The sequence below is a fragment of the Hibiscus syriacus genome, unplaced genomic scaffold, assembly GCF_006381635.1.
Source record: "Hibiscus syriacus cultivar Baekdansim isolate YM2019G1 unplaced genomic scaffold, ASM638163v2 tig00111318_pilon, whole genome shotgun sequence".
Lineage (NCBI taxonomy): Eukaryota > Viridiplantae > Streptophyta > Magnoliopsida > Malvales > Malvaceae > Hibiscus > Hibiscus syriacus.
In genome coordinates, this window is record NW_024063058.1 from 649686 (window position 1) to 662222 (window position 12537).

The following is a 12537-nucleotide window of genomic DNA, read 5'->3' on the forward strand; positions in this document are numbered from 1 at the left end:
TTTCTTAGAGTTTCCTACTTTAGAGAGATAATTTGTATATAAATACGTAATTTGTCCTATTGAAAAGAATAAGAAAATACAGAGAATTACTCTAATTTCTACATGGTATCAGATTATGTTACGATTTCTTTCCAACCTAGACGATGTCTACCGCTTCTTCTCCTACTCCAGAGATCATTTCGAATCCAGAAAATTTTTCTAGTTCTGTTGCTCAATCAGAAGGTAATCTGGTCATGAAAGAACCAGAAGATAACCCTTATGCTACAGTTTGTTTCTCCTCCCAGTTGACTCCTAATCGGATCCTCGATTCTGGTGCTACGGATAATATGACTGGTAATAAAGATTTGTTTTGCAATTTTTTTCCAAACTTTGGTAAAGTTGTCAAAACGGCTGATGGTTCATTGTGCAAAATAGAAGGACATAACACTGTTATTATCAATGAACAGATTGTACTTAAAAATGTCTTTTTTTTTTTATCAAATCTGGCTTGCAATCTCGTTTCAGTTAGTAAACTTTCCGACTTGCACTGCTATGCAATTTTTACTGATATTGATTGTATTTTCCAGGCACTGAACTCGAAAAAAAAATTATTGGTAAGGCCAGCTTGCAGAATGGTCTCTATATTCTTCCTACCTCTACTAAAATCGAAATCTCGAAATTTTTCACCGCTTTAGAAAAAATTGATAATGTTATGTTATGACACTATGTTGAAAACATTTTGATGTTTCGATATAACAAATTAAGTTAAATGAATTTTAAGATTTTACAAAAGGTTTTCTAAAGTATATTCGATATAATTATTCGAATATCAAAATATTACTCCAAGTCTTTCAAAGTTCATTTTAATCTTTACTAAAGTGTAAACATATGTTAAACAAATTTACAAAGTATTTCGAGCCTTAATCGAATCAAAATCATTTCTTAATTAAAATCAAACCAAAATGGGCAGATTGCCCGTAAGGTACCGAATCCCCCCCAAGAGGGTACCGATTCCCCCCAAGAGGGTACCGATTCCCCCCAAGAGGGTACTGATTCCCCCTTGTTCAACGGTCGAAATATTTGAATTTTACACTGCAGGAACTGATTCCCTATGAGAGGGTATCGATCTCCAAGTAGTTTTATTAATTGTTTTCACACTTAAACGGCTCCATTAACTCCACTAATCATCCCCAACGTTCAGAATCAATTGAAGGAGTATTTAAACAAGCTTAGAAGCCATTGATCAACAATAAGAAACAACAATCAACAAGAATCAAGAGAGAATCAAAGAGAAAGCATCAAACCTCAAGTTTGAGCATTTTCAATCCTATTTCATTCAATATTCATTTTTTCTTTCAAGAACACTTATTGTGCTCAATTGTATTATTCTTGAGTGTTCTTTCTTTGTTCTAGAATTGTGCAAACATTTTGCCTTGTAAGGATTTTCTTGTAAGTTTGCAAAATTTGTATTGTTCTCTTTGGGAGAGCGTGTTCTCAAGAATTTGGGGTATAATTCTTGAGGGATTTGTAAGGTTACTCTTTGTACTCAAAAGAAAGAAAAATTAGTGAATTTGTGGAAAATCCTTAGTGTGGATAGTTAAGGTAGTGGACGTAGACTTTGGTTGAGAAAGTCGAACCACTCTAAATCGCTGTGCAAATATTTTCAATTTTCTGCAAAAGCTTCCACCAAAATTTTTATTGCCAATTCACCCCCTCTTAGCCTATTTCATCGATCGATTAACTCAACAATTGACATCAGAGCTTGACTCATTTGAAGGTTTAATCGCCTCTTGAGTAGATCCGGGAAGAGTTACATCGATAATCAAGTCATCAATGGCCTTTACTTCAAACTCCGACTTCAGTCTTGATTTATTACCCGTCAACAAGCCTCATTTCTTCAATGGAGCTAATTATGCTTATTGGAAGAATAGGGATGATATATTTTATTCAAGCAAGTGACATGAGAGCATGGAATATTATAGAAGACATATACATCAAACCTTCCAGTGAAGGAGATACAAGAATGTTCCAGCTCAACTCCAAAGCCATCCATATTATCTTTTGTGCTCTTGGACCAGATGAATATGGGAGAGTTTCATCTTGTACAACTACCAATGAAATATGGGACAAACTACAAGTCACTCATGAAGGCACCGACGAGGTAAAAGAATCTAAAATTAGTCTTCTAACTCATAGTTATGAAAATTTCAAGTTGAAACCGGATGAAGATATCAAAGATATGACGGATAGATTTTCAACGATTGTCAATGGTCTCAAATCATATGGAGAGATCATTCCAAATGAAAAGCTTGTGAGGAAGTTGGTTTACTCACTTCCAAAATCATGGCAATCAAAGAAGACGACAATTATCGAGGCTAAGAACTTAAAGTCCTTAACCCTTGAAGTACTAATCGACTCACTCCTCACTCATGAAATGATGCTTCAAGATGAGGTAGACCTCGATAAGATTTATGAGACACCAAAGGAGAAGGAGAAGAAGAAGAACGTTGGAGTTGCTCTCAAATCCACAAAAGATGAGAGTGATTCGGATGAAGATGACGATGAGGAGGAAATGCCATTATTTGCCAAACGGTTCAGAAAAAATGATGAGGCCAAACCGAGGAAGAAAATTCAAACGAAATGAAGGCTTCAAAACTGAACCAAAGGAGAAGGACCCGATCATTTGCTACGAATACAAAAAGCTGGGGCATGTCAAATACGATTGCCCTCAACTGAAGAAAAATGGTCAATCAAAGAAGAAGCACAAGGCTCATGTAGCTACATGGAGCGATGAAGAAGGTTCTGATGAAGAGGAACAAGAAGTAGCAAACTTGTGCTTGATGACATTCGGGGAAAATTCTAAGGTAACCTCTAACTCATTCGATTTGGCTGAATTATCTTATGATGAGTTATTAGAGGATTATAATGGGTTAGCTTCAGATTATAAGACTTTATTTTCAAAATACAAAAATGATATTTCAAAATTAAAAAATGAAAATAGTCTTATGTCCAAAACCAACAATGATCTTGAAAGTAAAATCACAAATTTTCAAATCAAACTAGAAGAGTTTGAAAAGAAAATTCTTGATTTGCAAAATTTACTTTCAGAGGTCAATGATGATCATCAAAAGAAAATTGATGATCTTAAAGGTTTTTTTTAAAGTTGGAACAAAACGTTTTGAAAATGGAGAAAATTCAAAATCCAACTTTGTTAGAAAAAGTTTTAAAAACTACAATCATAGAGGTCCCCGAAGAACCTCTAATGGAAAAATCGTTAGAAGTATATGGGTTCCTAAAGAACTCATTACTACTAAAGATAAGGATATCCTACACAAATGGATACCTAAGGGGACTAGGATTTTGGAAACTAATGAATATGAACCAAAAAGAATTTGGGTACCAAAAATTAAAAATTAATCTATGTTTGTAGGAAAAGGAGCATTGCTACAAGGCACGGGAAACAAATTCAAACTCATGGTACCTTGATAGTGGATGCTCAAGACACATGACCGGAGACAAAAGCCGGTTCATAGAGCTCAACGCCAAAAATGGAGGAGATGTGACTTTTGGCGATAACTCAAAATGTCATATTGAAGGTATAGACATTATAGGTAATACCTCTTCCATACAAATTAAGAATGTTTTATATGTGAATGGATTAAAGCATAATCTATTGAGTATTAGTCAATTGTGTGATAAGGGATTCAATGTCATGTTTGATATTAATGGTTGTAAAGTCATTGACATTGCATCTAATTGGATTATGCTTGTTGGTCATAGAATAGGAAACATTTACATGGTGCATTTAGATTCTATAGATATGACTAATTTATGCCTAGTTGCTAAAGATGAGCATGATAGTTGGTTATGACATAGGAGACTAGGACATGCTAGTATGAGTGTTTTGCAACGACTAATTCAAGGAGACTTAGTTAGAGGGTTGTCAAAGCTAAAATTTGATAATGATAAAATCTATGATGTTTGTGCTAAAGGAAAACAAAAGCGAGTTTCTTTTAAATCCATTAATGACATATCCACTAGTAGAGTATTACAATTGATCCATTTAGATCTCTTTGGGCCATCTAGAACTACTAGCTTGGGTGGAAAACAATATGCATTTGTAGTGGTAGATGACTATTCTAGATATACTTAGGTTCTATTCTTAAATACTAAAGATGAAGCATTAGAAAAATTCATCACGTTTTCAAAAGTAATCCAAAACGAAAAATGTTACTCTATAACTAGTGTTAGGAGTGATCATGGAACTGAATTTGAAAATCTTGGATTTACTGAATTTTGCAATTCTAACGGTATTAGCCATAATTTTTCAGCACCTAGAACCCCTCAACAAAATGGAGTTCTTGAGAGGAAAAATCGAACTTTAGTAGAAATGGCTAGAACCATGTTTTGTGAAAACAATTTGCCAAAATATTTTTGGACAGAAGCCACAAATACCGCTTGTTACGTTATTAATCGAGTAATGATTAGGCCTATTTTGAAGAAAACTTCATATGAACTTTTTAAAAATAAAAAGCCTAACATTAGCTATTTTCATCCTTTTGGATGTAAATGTTTTGTTTTAAACAACGGTAAAGACAATCTTGGCAAATTTGATGCTAAAAGTGATGAAGGAATTTTTCTGGGTTATTCCTTAAATTCTAAAGCTTATCGAGTATTTAATAAAAGAACTTTAGTTGTAGAAGAGTCTATACATGTTGTTTTCGATGGTAATCCCCTTCCGAGGAAGGATTCTTGTGTGAATGATGATGTAGGTATTATAAACATAAATGACGTTGTACATGAAGTTGAAGAACCATCATCAAAAGAAGAAACGAAAGATGAGGAAACACAAGATCCTCTCGAGAATCCAACTATTGAAGAAAGGGAAGTTTCTTACCCAAGGGAATACAACTATGTCAAGGATGGTGAAATAATAGGTGATCCATCCAAAGGGGTAACAACTCGATCTTCTCTTAGAAATATTTGTAATTATGTGACATTTATCTCATGGATAGAGCCTAAGAATATTAAAGAAGCATTAAATGATGAACATTGGATTATGGCTATGCAAGAAGAGTTAAATCAATTTGAGAGGAGTAAAATATGGACATTAATTGAAAGGCCTAGTAATAAGTCTATTGTAGGTACTAGATGAGTATTTAGAAATAAACTTGATGAAAATGGTAATATAGTGAGAAACAAGGCTATACTTGTTGCTCAAGGGTATAGTCAAGAAGAAGACATAGACTATGATGAAACATACGCTCCCGTAGCTAGGATGGAAGCAATTAGAATGTTACTAGCATTTGCATGTTTCATTGAATTCAAATTATAACAAATGGATGTTAAAAGTGTATTTTTAAATGGTTTTATAAAAGAATAAGTGTATGTGGAACAACCTCCTGGTTTTGAAGATTCAAAATTTTCAAATCATGTTCTTAAATTGACAAAAGCGCTTTATGGTTTAAAACAAGCTCCTAGAGCTTGGTATGAAAGATTGTCAAACTTTTTAATTGAAAAAGGTTTTTCAAAAGGGAAGGTTGACACTACATTGTTTTTAAAGCATAAAGGTAAAGATTTATTAGTAGTTCAAATTTATATTGATGATATATAATATTTGGTTCTACTAATGATGTTCTTTGCCAAGAATTTTTTAAGCTAATGCAAAGTGCATTCGAGATGAGCATGATGGGAGAGCTCTCATTTTTCTTGGGACTCCAAATCAAGCAAAGAAAAGATGATATCTTCATCAATCAAGCTAAGTATTTCAAAGATATGCTCAAGAAGTTTGGACTGGAAAACGGGAAGCCTCATGCCACTCCAATGAGCTCATCAACAAAGCTTGACAAAGATGAAGGAGGTAAATGTGTGGATGATAAATTTTATAGGTCTATGATTGGCTCTTTGCTTTATCTAACCGCAAGTAGATTGGATATTATGTTTAGTGTTTGCTTATGTGCTAGATTTCAATCATGTCCTAAGGAATCACATTTACTAGCTGTCAAGAGAATCTTTAGATACCTTAAGACAATCATAGTTTAGGACTTTGGTATCCTAGATACTCTAGCTTTAGCTTTCATACCTTCTCTGATGCGGATTATGGAGGATGCAAATTAGATAGGAAAAGCACCTTCGGTACTTGCCAATTCCTTGGAAATATGCTGATTTCTTGGTTTTCAAAGAAACAAAATTGTGTTGCACTATCTACCACTGAAGCGGAATACATTTCAGCCGGTAGTTGTTGTGCACAAGTTTTATGGATGAAACAACAATATTTTGATTATGGAATTGAAGTAGGTATCATTCCTATCAAGTGTGACAATACTAGTGTTATTTGTCTCACTAAAAATCCCATCCAACACTCTAGAACTAAGCATATTGAAATTAGACATCACTTCATTAGAGAATCCTATCAATTTGTTGATACTTTGCACCAATTAGCGGATATCTTTACAAAACCTTTAGACAAAGAAAGATTTTGGACACTTAGGAGAGAATTAGGTTTAACTGACCTATCTTCACTTAGTGTTTAAATTAATTTTAGCACTTTTAAGAAAAATGTTTATAATAATAATAATTTTGATTGCATTCTTTGCTATTAGTTAGGGGGTGTTTATGATTCTTAGTAAAAATTAATTTTATGTTCAAATGTAGTTTAAAGATAAAATTGATTGATTGAACATGATTAATTTTCAATATATGAGTCGCCAATACCACTAGAGCAAATTAATTTAGCATTCTAACTGTTTAAAATCAGATTTTTAGCATTTTGGTGCAGGAGGAATCGATACCCCCTTAAAGGGGAACCGATTCCCCCTGGAGGGAATCGATACCCCCCACAGGGTCTGTTATTTTTAACGCCCAAACAACATATTCTCTCAAACCCTCTCTTCTCTTCTTTGCCGCCGTTCACTCTCTCCATCTCCCTAAATCTCTACTTTGCTTCAAAACATCGATTTCTAGTCGGAATCACTTCATATTTTATCTCCTAAACCTGCTAGAATAATTAAAATCGTGCAAACTTCATCCAATCTCACTCAAATCTGAAAATATTCAAGGTATTTTTCTAAAACTTCTATTTTATCAAATTTTTTATTTTAGGAGTAGTTTTAATTAGTTCTAGGTTAAATATTATATCGGACATTGATTGTTTAGTGTTTAAAAACTAGATTTTACAACAAAATTCATCAAAAACGAACAATTTTTCAAAAATTTCTATGAATTTTGAAATAAAAAAATATTTATTATTTTCGAGAATTATTGATGTTTTTGATTCAATTATGTTGTCTTTCATGCAAAATATACAGATTAAGACTTTCAAACCTTATTTTTCAATAGTTTTCAAAAACCTTGCACATTAGGATTGTTTTAAAGAACCTTGAAATATTGAGGACTCATTTGAGTTTTGGGATTGATATTTGTTGCATACATGTGTTTTAAAATTGCAGGTTACTATTTCCATTCCGATTATCTTACGTCATGTCTCATAAACGTTCTAGACCTTCCTCTAGTTGATCAAACCAACCTCTTAACTCACCTATAAATCCTCCTCCTATCCAACAAATTCCTAATCCTAATTCCGATGATCCAAATATGACCATTCGTAATTCGTGCTTCAATGAACTCGGTCGTAAACAAAATCTTTTCTTTAAGTATTCTCAATACTTTGAGTCTTACAAAATCCGGGAAGAACGAATCCCATCTCTTTAAGTCATGTTAGACATCAATTTTTGACATCTTCCTACCCTACAAGAGTGGAAATTTGATAAACTCTTCGAACTTGAACCAATAGTTTATCATCAACTCGTTCGTATCTTCTACTCTAATGTCGTTTGTGTTCAAAACTGGGCTAAAACTGCAAACATAGGAATACGATCCTATCTTCTAGGACAATTCTTTTACATTGACCCGGATTACATAGCCAACGCATTAGGATTAGATAATGCATGCTTAGACAATGAAAAACAAATGGTAGGTTACGAAGGGATAGTGTGAGTGTTTTAGATCTCCATGACCATTTTCTTCATCTTATGATCTCTTGGTGGTTTCGACCATCCGGAGGCAGATACTACACTCTTCGAGATTTGGATCTCTTTTGGCTACATTGCGTCCAAAATAATCTTAAAATAAACCTACCTCAGATCATCTTTGTCGAAATTGTCGTAACCATAAACCTTGTTCCTAATAATAAACTCTATTCATCTCTAATTTACGGTTGTATTCTGAGTAATCTATTTTCTAAAGCTGAGCTTAAGGGGATGTCGCTTTTCCACTCAAAAACCAAATCAATCTCTTTTCTTTAACTAAATCAGGATGGAAGATCAATGAAGAAACGAGTCTATGGGTTCGTATTAATGAGCAACCTCCGGAAGCTGACGAAGCCAACGATTAGTCGGAGCAGCACGAGGAGTAAGCACAACAAGAAGATCAAGTGCCTCCATACTTCTAATCATTTATGGAGAATCTTGATATGAGGTTTATATCCATCGAATCACATCTGACTGCTACCAACGAAATGATGAATCATCGTTTTGACACTTTGGATGAGAGGGTCCATACACTTTCATGTGATGTGGCCAACATTTGGACACACTTATCTCCTCCTGATCCACCGATGGACGATTAGGCCCTGTTTTCTTGCTTAGCTTTGACCTTATTGTTTTCAACATTTTGAATGTTTTTGGATTGTTTTACTTTGGTTGTTGGATGTTTGAATTTGTTCGATATTGTTTTTGGATGATTTGAACTTATCTATATATGAGGATTTGCTTAATTTTGTGCATCATTTACATCATGTTAGAAATATGACCAATTTCACCATTTCACATTCGTTATGAATATTTATTATGAAACTAATGGCTAATGTCTTCTCTTGATTGTGATCTTAGCAGCTTAGAGCTTTAAATTTCTAAATCAATTGGCTAATGTTTTTCAAAACTTTGTTTAAAAACGTTTTAAAGTCTTTTTGATTTAACAAAGAGGGGGATAAGTGTAATAGTAAGGGGGAGTAATTTCAAAACTGATTTCAAAATTTATTTTCAATTAGAAAATCTTAAAATTACTAAAATGTTTTGTTATATCAAAAAGGGGGAGATTGTTGAAAACATTTTGATGTTTCGATATAACAAATTAAGTTAAATGAATTTTAAGATTTTACAAAAGGTTTTCTAAAGTATATTCGATATAATTATTCGAATATCAAAATATTACTCCAAATCTTTCAAAGTTCATTTTAATCCTTACTAAAGTGTAAAAATATGTTAAACAAATTTACAAAGTATTTCGAGCCTTAATCGAGTCAAAAATCATTTCTTAATTAAAATCAAACCAAAATGGGCAAATTGCCCAAAGGGAATCGATTCCCCCCCAAGGGGGCACCGATTCCCCCTTAATGGTTTGGCTCCGAAAAATAACAGAATGCTCGGAGGGAACCGATTCCCCCTGTTCAACGGTCGAAATATTTGAATTTTACATTGCAGGAATCGATTCCCTCACGCTCCAAGCAGTTTTATTAATTGTTTTCACACTTAAACAGCTCCATTGACTCCACTAATCATCCCCAACATTCAGAATCAATTGAAGGAGTATTTAAACAAGCTTAGAAGCCATTGATAAACAATAAGAAACAACAATCAACAAGAATCAAGAGAGAATCAAAGAGAAAGCATCAAACCTCAAGTTTGAGCATTTTCAAGCCTATTTCATTCAATATTCATTTTTGCTTTCAAGAAAACTTATTGTGATCAATTATATTATTCTTGAGTGTTCTTTATTTGTTCTAGAATTGTGCAAACATCTTGCCTTGTGAGGATTTTCTTGTAAGTTTGCAAAATTTGTATTGTTCTCTTTGGGAGAGAGTATTCTCAAGAATTTGGGGTATAATTCTTGAGGGATTTGTAAGGTTACTCTTTGTCCTCAAAAGAAAGACAAATTAGTGGATTTGTGGAAAATCCTTAGTGTGGATAGCTAAGGTAGTAGACGTAGACTTTGGTTGAGAAAGTTGAACCATTCTAAATCGCTGTGCAAATTTTTTCAATTTTCTGCAAAAACTTCCACCGAAATTTTTATTACCAATTCACCCCCCTCTTGGCCTATTCCATCGATCGATTAACTCAACACACTATCGTTTAGGCCATCCTAGTTTCCACTATCTTGCAAAAAAAAATTCCTGCTTTATTCATTCATAAAATGCCAAATTCTTTTTCTTGCAAAGTTTGCTCTCTTGCCAAACATACTAAATCAACTTATTATCCTTTTACATACAAACCTTATCACCCTTTTACTTTGATCCACAGTGATATTTGGGGCCCTTCTCGGGTGAATAATGCTGATAATTGTAAGTAGTTTATCACTTTCATTGATGATCACAATAGGATAACTTGGACTTATTTGCTAAAAGATAAATATGAAACTGCTGGTGTTTTTGCCCAATTTTATAGCATGGTTCTCAATCAATTTGGGTCTAAAATTCAACTATTTAAATCTGATAATGGCAGTAACTTTTTTGCCAAGTCTTTGGGTGTTTTTTTAAGGGAAAATGGCATAGTTCAGCTTAGTTCTTATGTTGGAACCCCACAGCAAAATGGCATTGCCGAAAGAAAAAAAAAGACACCTTCTTGAAGTTACCCGTTCTCTTTTATTTACCACTAATGTTCCAAAATATTTGTGGGGGAAGCCTTATTAACTTCTACATATTTAATCAATCGAATGCCTAATAAGGTTTTACAATTTCAAACACATCAATCTATATTTTTGCAATATTTTCCCCATTTTAAACCTATATCATCCTTTCTGCCACTTAAAGTATTTGGCTATACTGTTTTTATCTAAAACATTGCTCCTAATAAGTCCAAGTTAGATCTAAATCGTTAAAGTGTGTACGGGTTGGGTATTATTCACTTAAGAAGGGTTATAAATGTTATCATCCTCATTCTAAACGCTTTTTTACCACTATGGATATAAAATTTTATGAGCATGATCCCTATTTCACTCAGGCTGAAATTCATGGGGAGACATGGAAGGATTTTCAGCCACGTCAGGTATTTCCTCATACTCTTCATTCTCAACCTTCATAATTGCCACCAATTTTGTCTTTACCTACAGATTTGTCACATGTCACTACTTCACCCACACCTACTTTAAACACCATTTCTGAAAATACACCTACTCCCATTCAAAATCTTTCACAAACATCACTAATCAAACAACTTCGTGTCTATACAAGGAAAATAAAACATATTCCTGAGGTTGTTTTGCAATCTAATGCTTGCCGAGAATTGGATTTGGGTCCAATTACCGAAATAGAAAAATAAATCAATAAGTCCACTTCCCCTACTCTAGATGACTTCCCTATTGCTATTAGAAAATGAGTTAAACAGTGCACCAAGCATCCTATTGAAAAATTTGCTGGTTATAATTAAGTGTTGTCGTCTTTTCAAGTATTTACAACAACCTTGGATAAAGAACAGGTTCCCACAAGCATAGCTGAAGCTCTAAAGGATTCAAAATGGAGAAGGAATGTTGAAGAAGAAATTTGTGCACTAGAGAAAAATGCTACTTGGACCGTTACAGACATTTCTCAAGGAAAAAAGGTTGTTGGATGTAAATGGATATTTGTTGTAAAGTATAACTCCAATGGTAGTATTCAACGATACAAAGCTAGACTAGTGGCCAGAGGCTTTACGCAAACATATGGGATAAATTTCACAGAAACTTTTGCACCCATGGAGAAGCTAAATACTGTTCGAGTACTCCTAAGTTTGGCTGTAAATTACGATTGAAAATTACACCAACTTAAAGTAAAAAACGCTTTTCTTAATGACAAGCTGGAAGAAGAAGTCTATATGAAGTTGCCACCTAGCTTAAAGTCTGTTGAAGGAAGCAACAAGGTTTGCAAGCTCAACAAGTTTCTATACGGATTAAAACAATCACCCAGAGCTTGGTTCGAGAGGTTCACTAAAGTCATTATGAAAAACGGCTACAAGCAGTCCCTTGCCGATCATACTCTTTTCATCAAGGTAACTTCTACAAATAAGAAAGCTATTTTTATTGTGTACGTGGACGACATAATTCTTACCGAAGATGATGAAGAAGAGATTTGCAATTTGAAGAAATTGTTAAATAAGGAATTCGAAACCAAGGACTTGGGAAAACTAAGTTATTTCTTAGGAAAGGAGGTGGCAAGGTCAAAAGAATGACTTGTGATCAACCAAAGAAAATATGTACTTGATTTACTCAAAGAAACTGGTTTTTTTGGTTGTAAGCTGATTGATACACCAATGGAGGCAAACTTGAAATTTATCAAAGAAGATGGATCCTTAGTAGACAAAGAGAAATTTCAAAGATTAGTTGAGAAACTAATTTATTTATCCTTGACAAGGTCAGATATAGTCTTTCCCGTAAATGTGAAAAGTCAACACATGACTAATCCTACTGAAGAGCATATGACAGCAGCAAATAGAATTCTCAAGTACTTGAAGAAAACTCCAGGACACAGTTTAATTTTTAAGAAGACACAAGACATAACTATTAAGATCTTTACAGACTCTAGATGAGCCG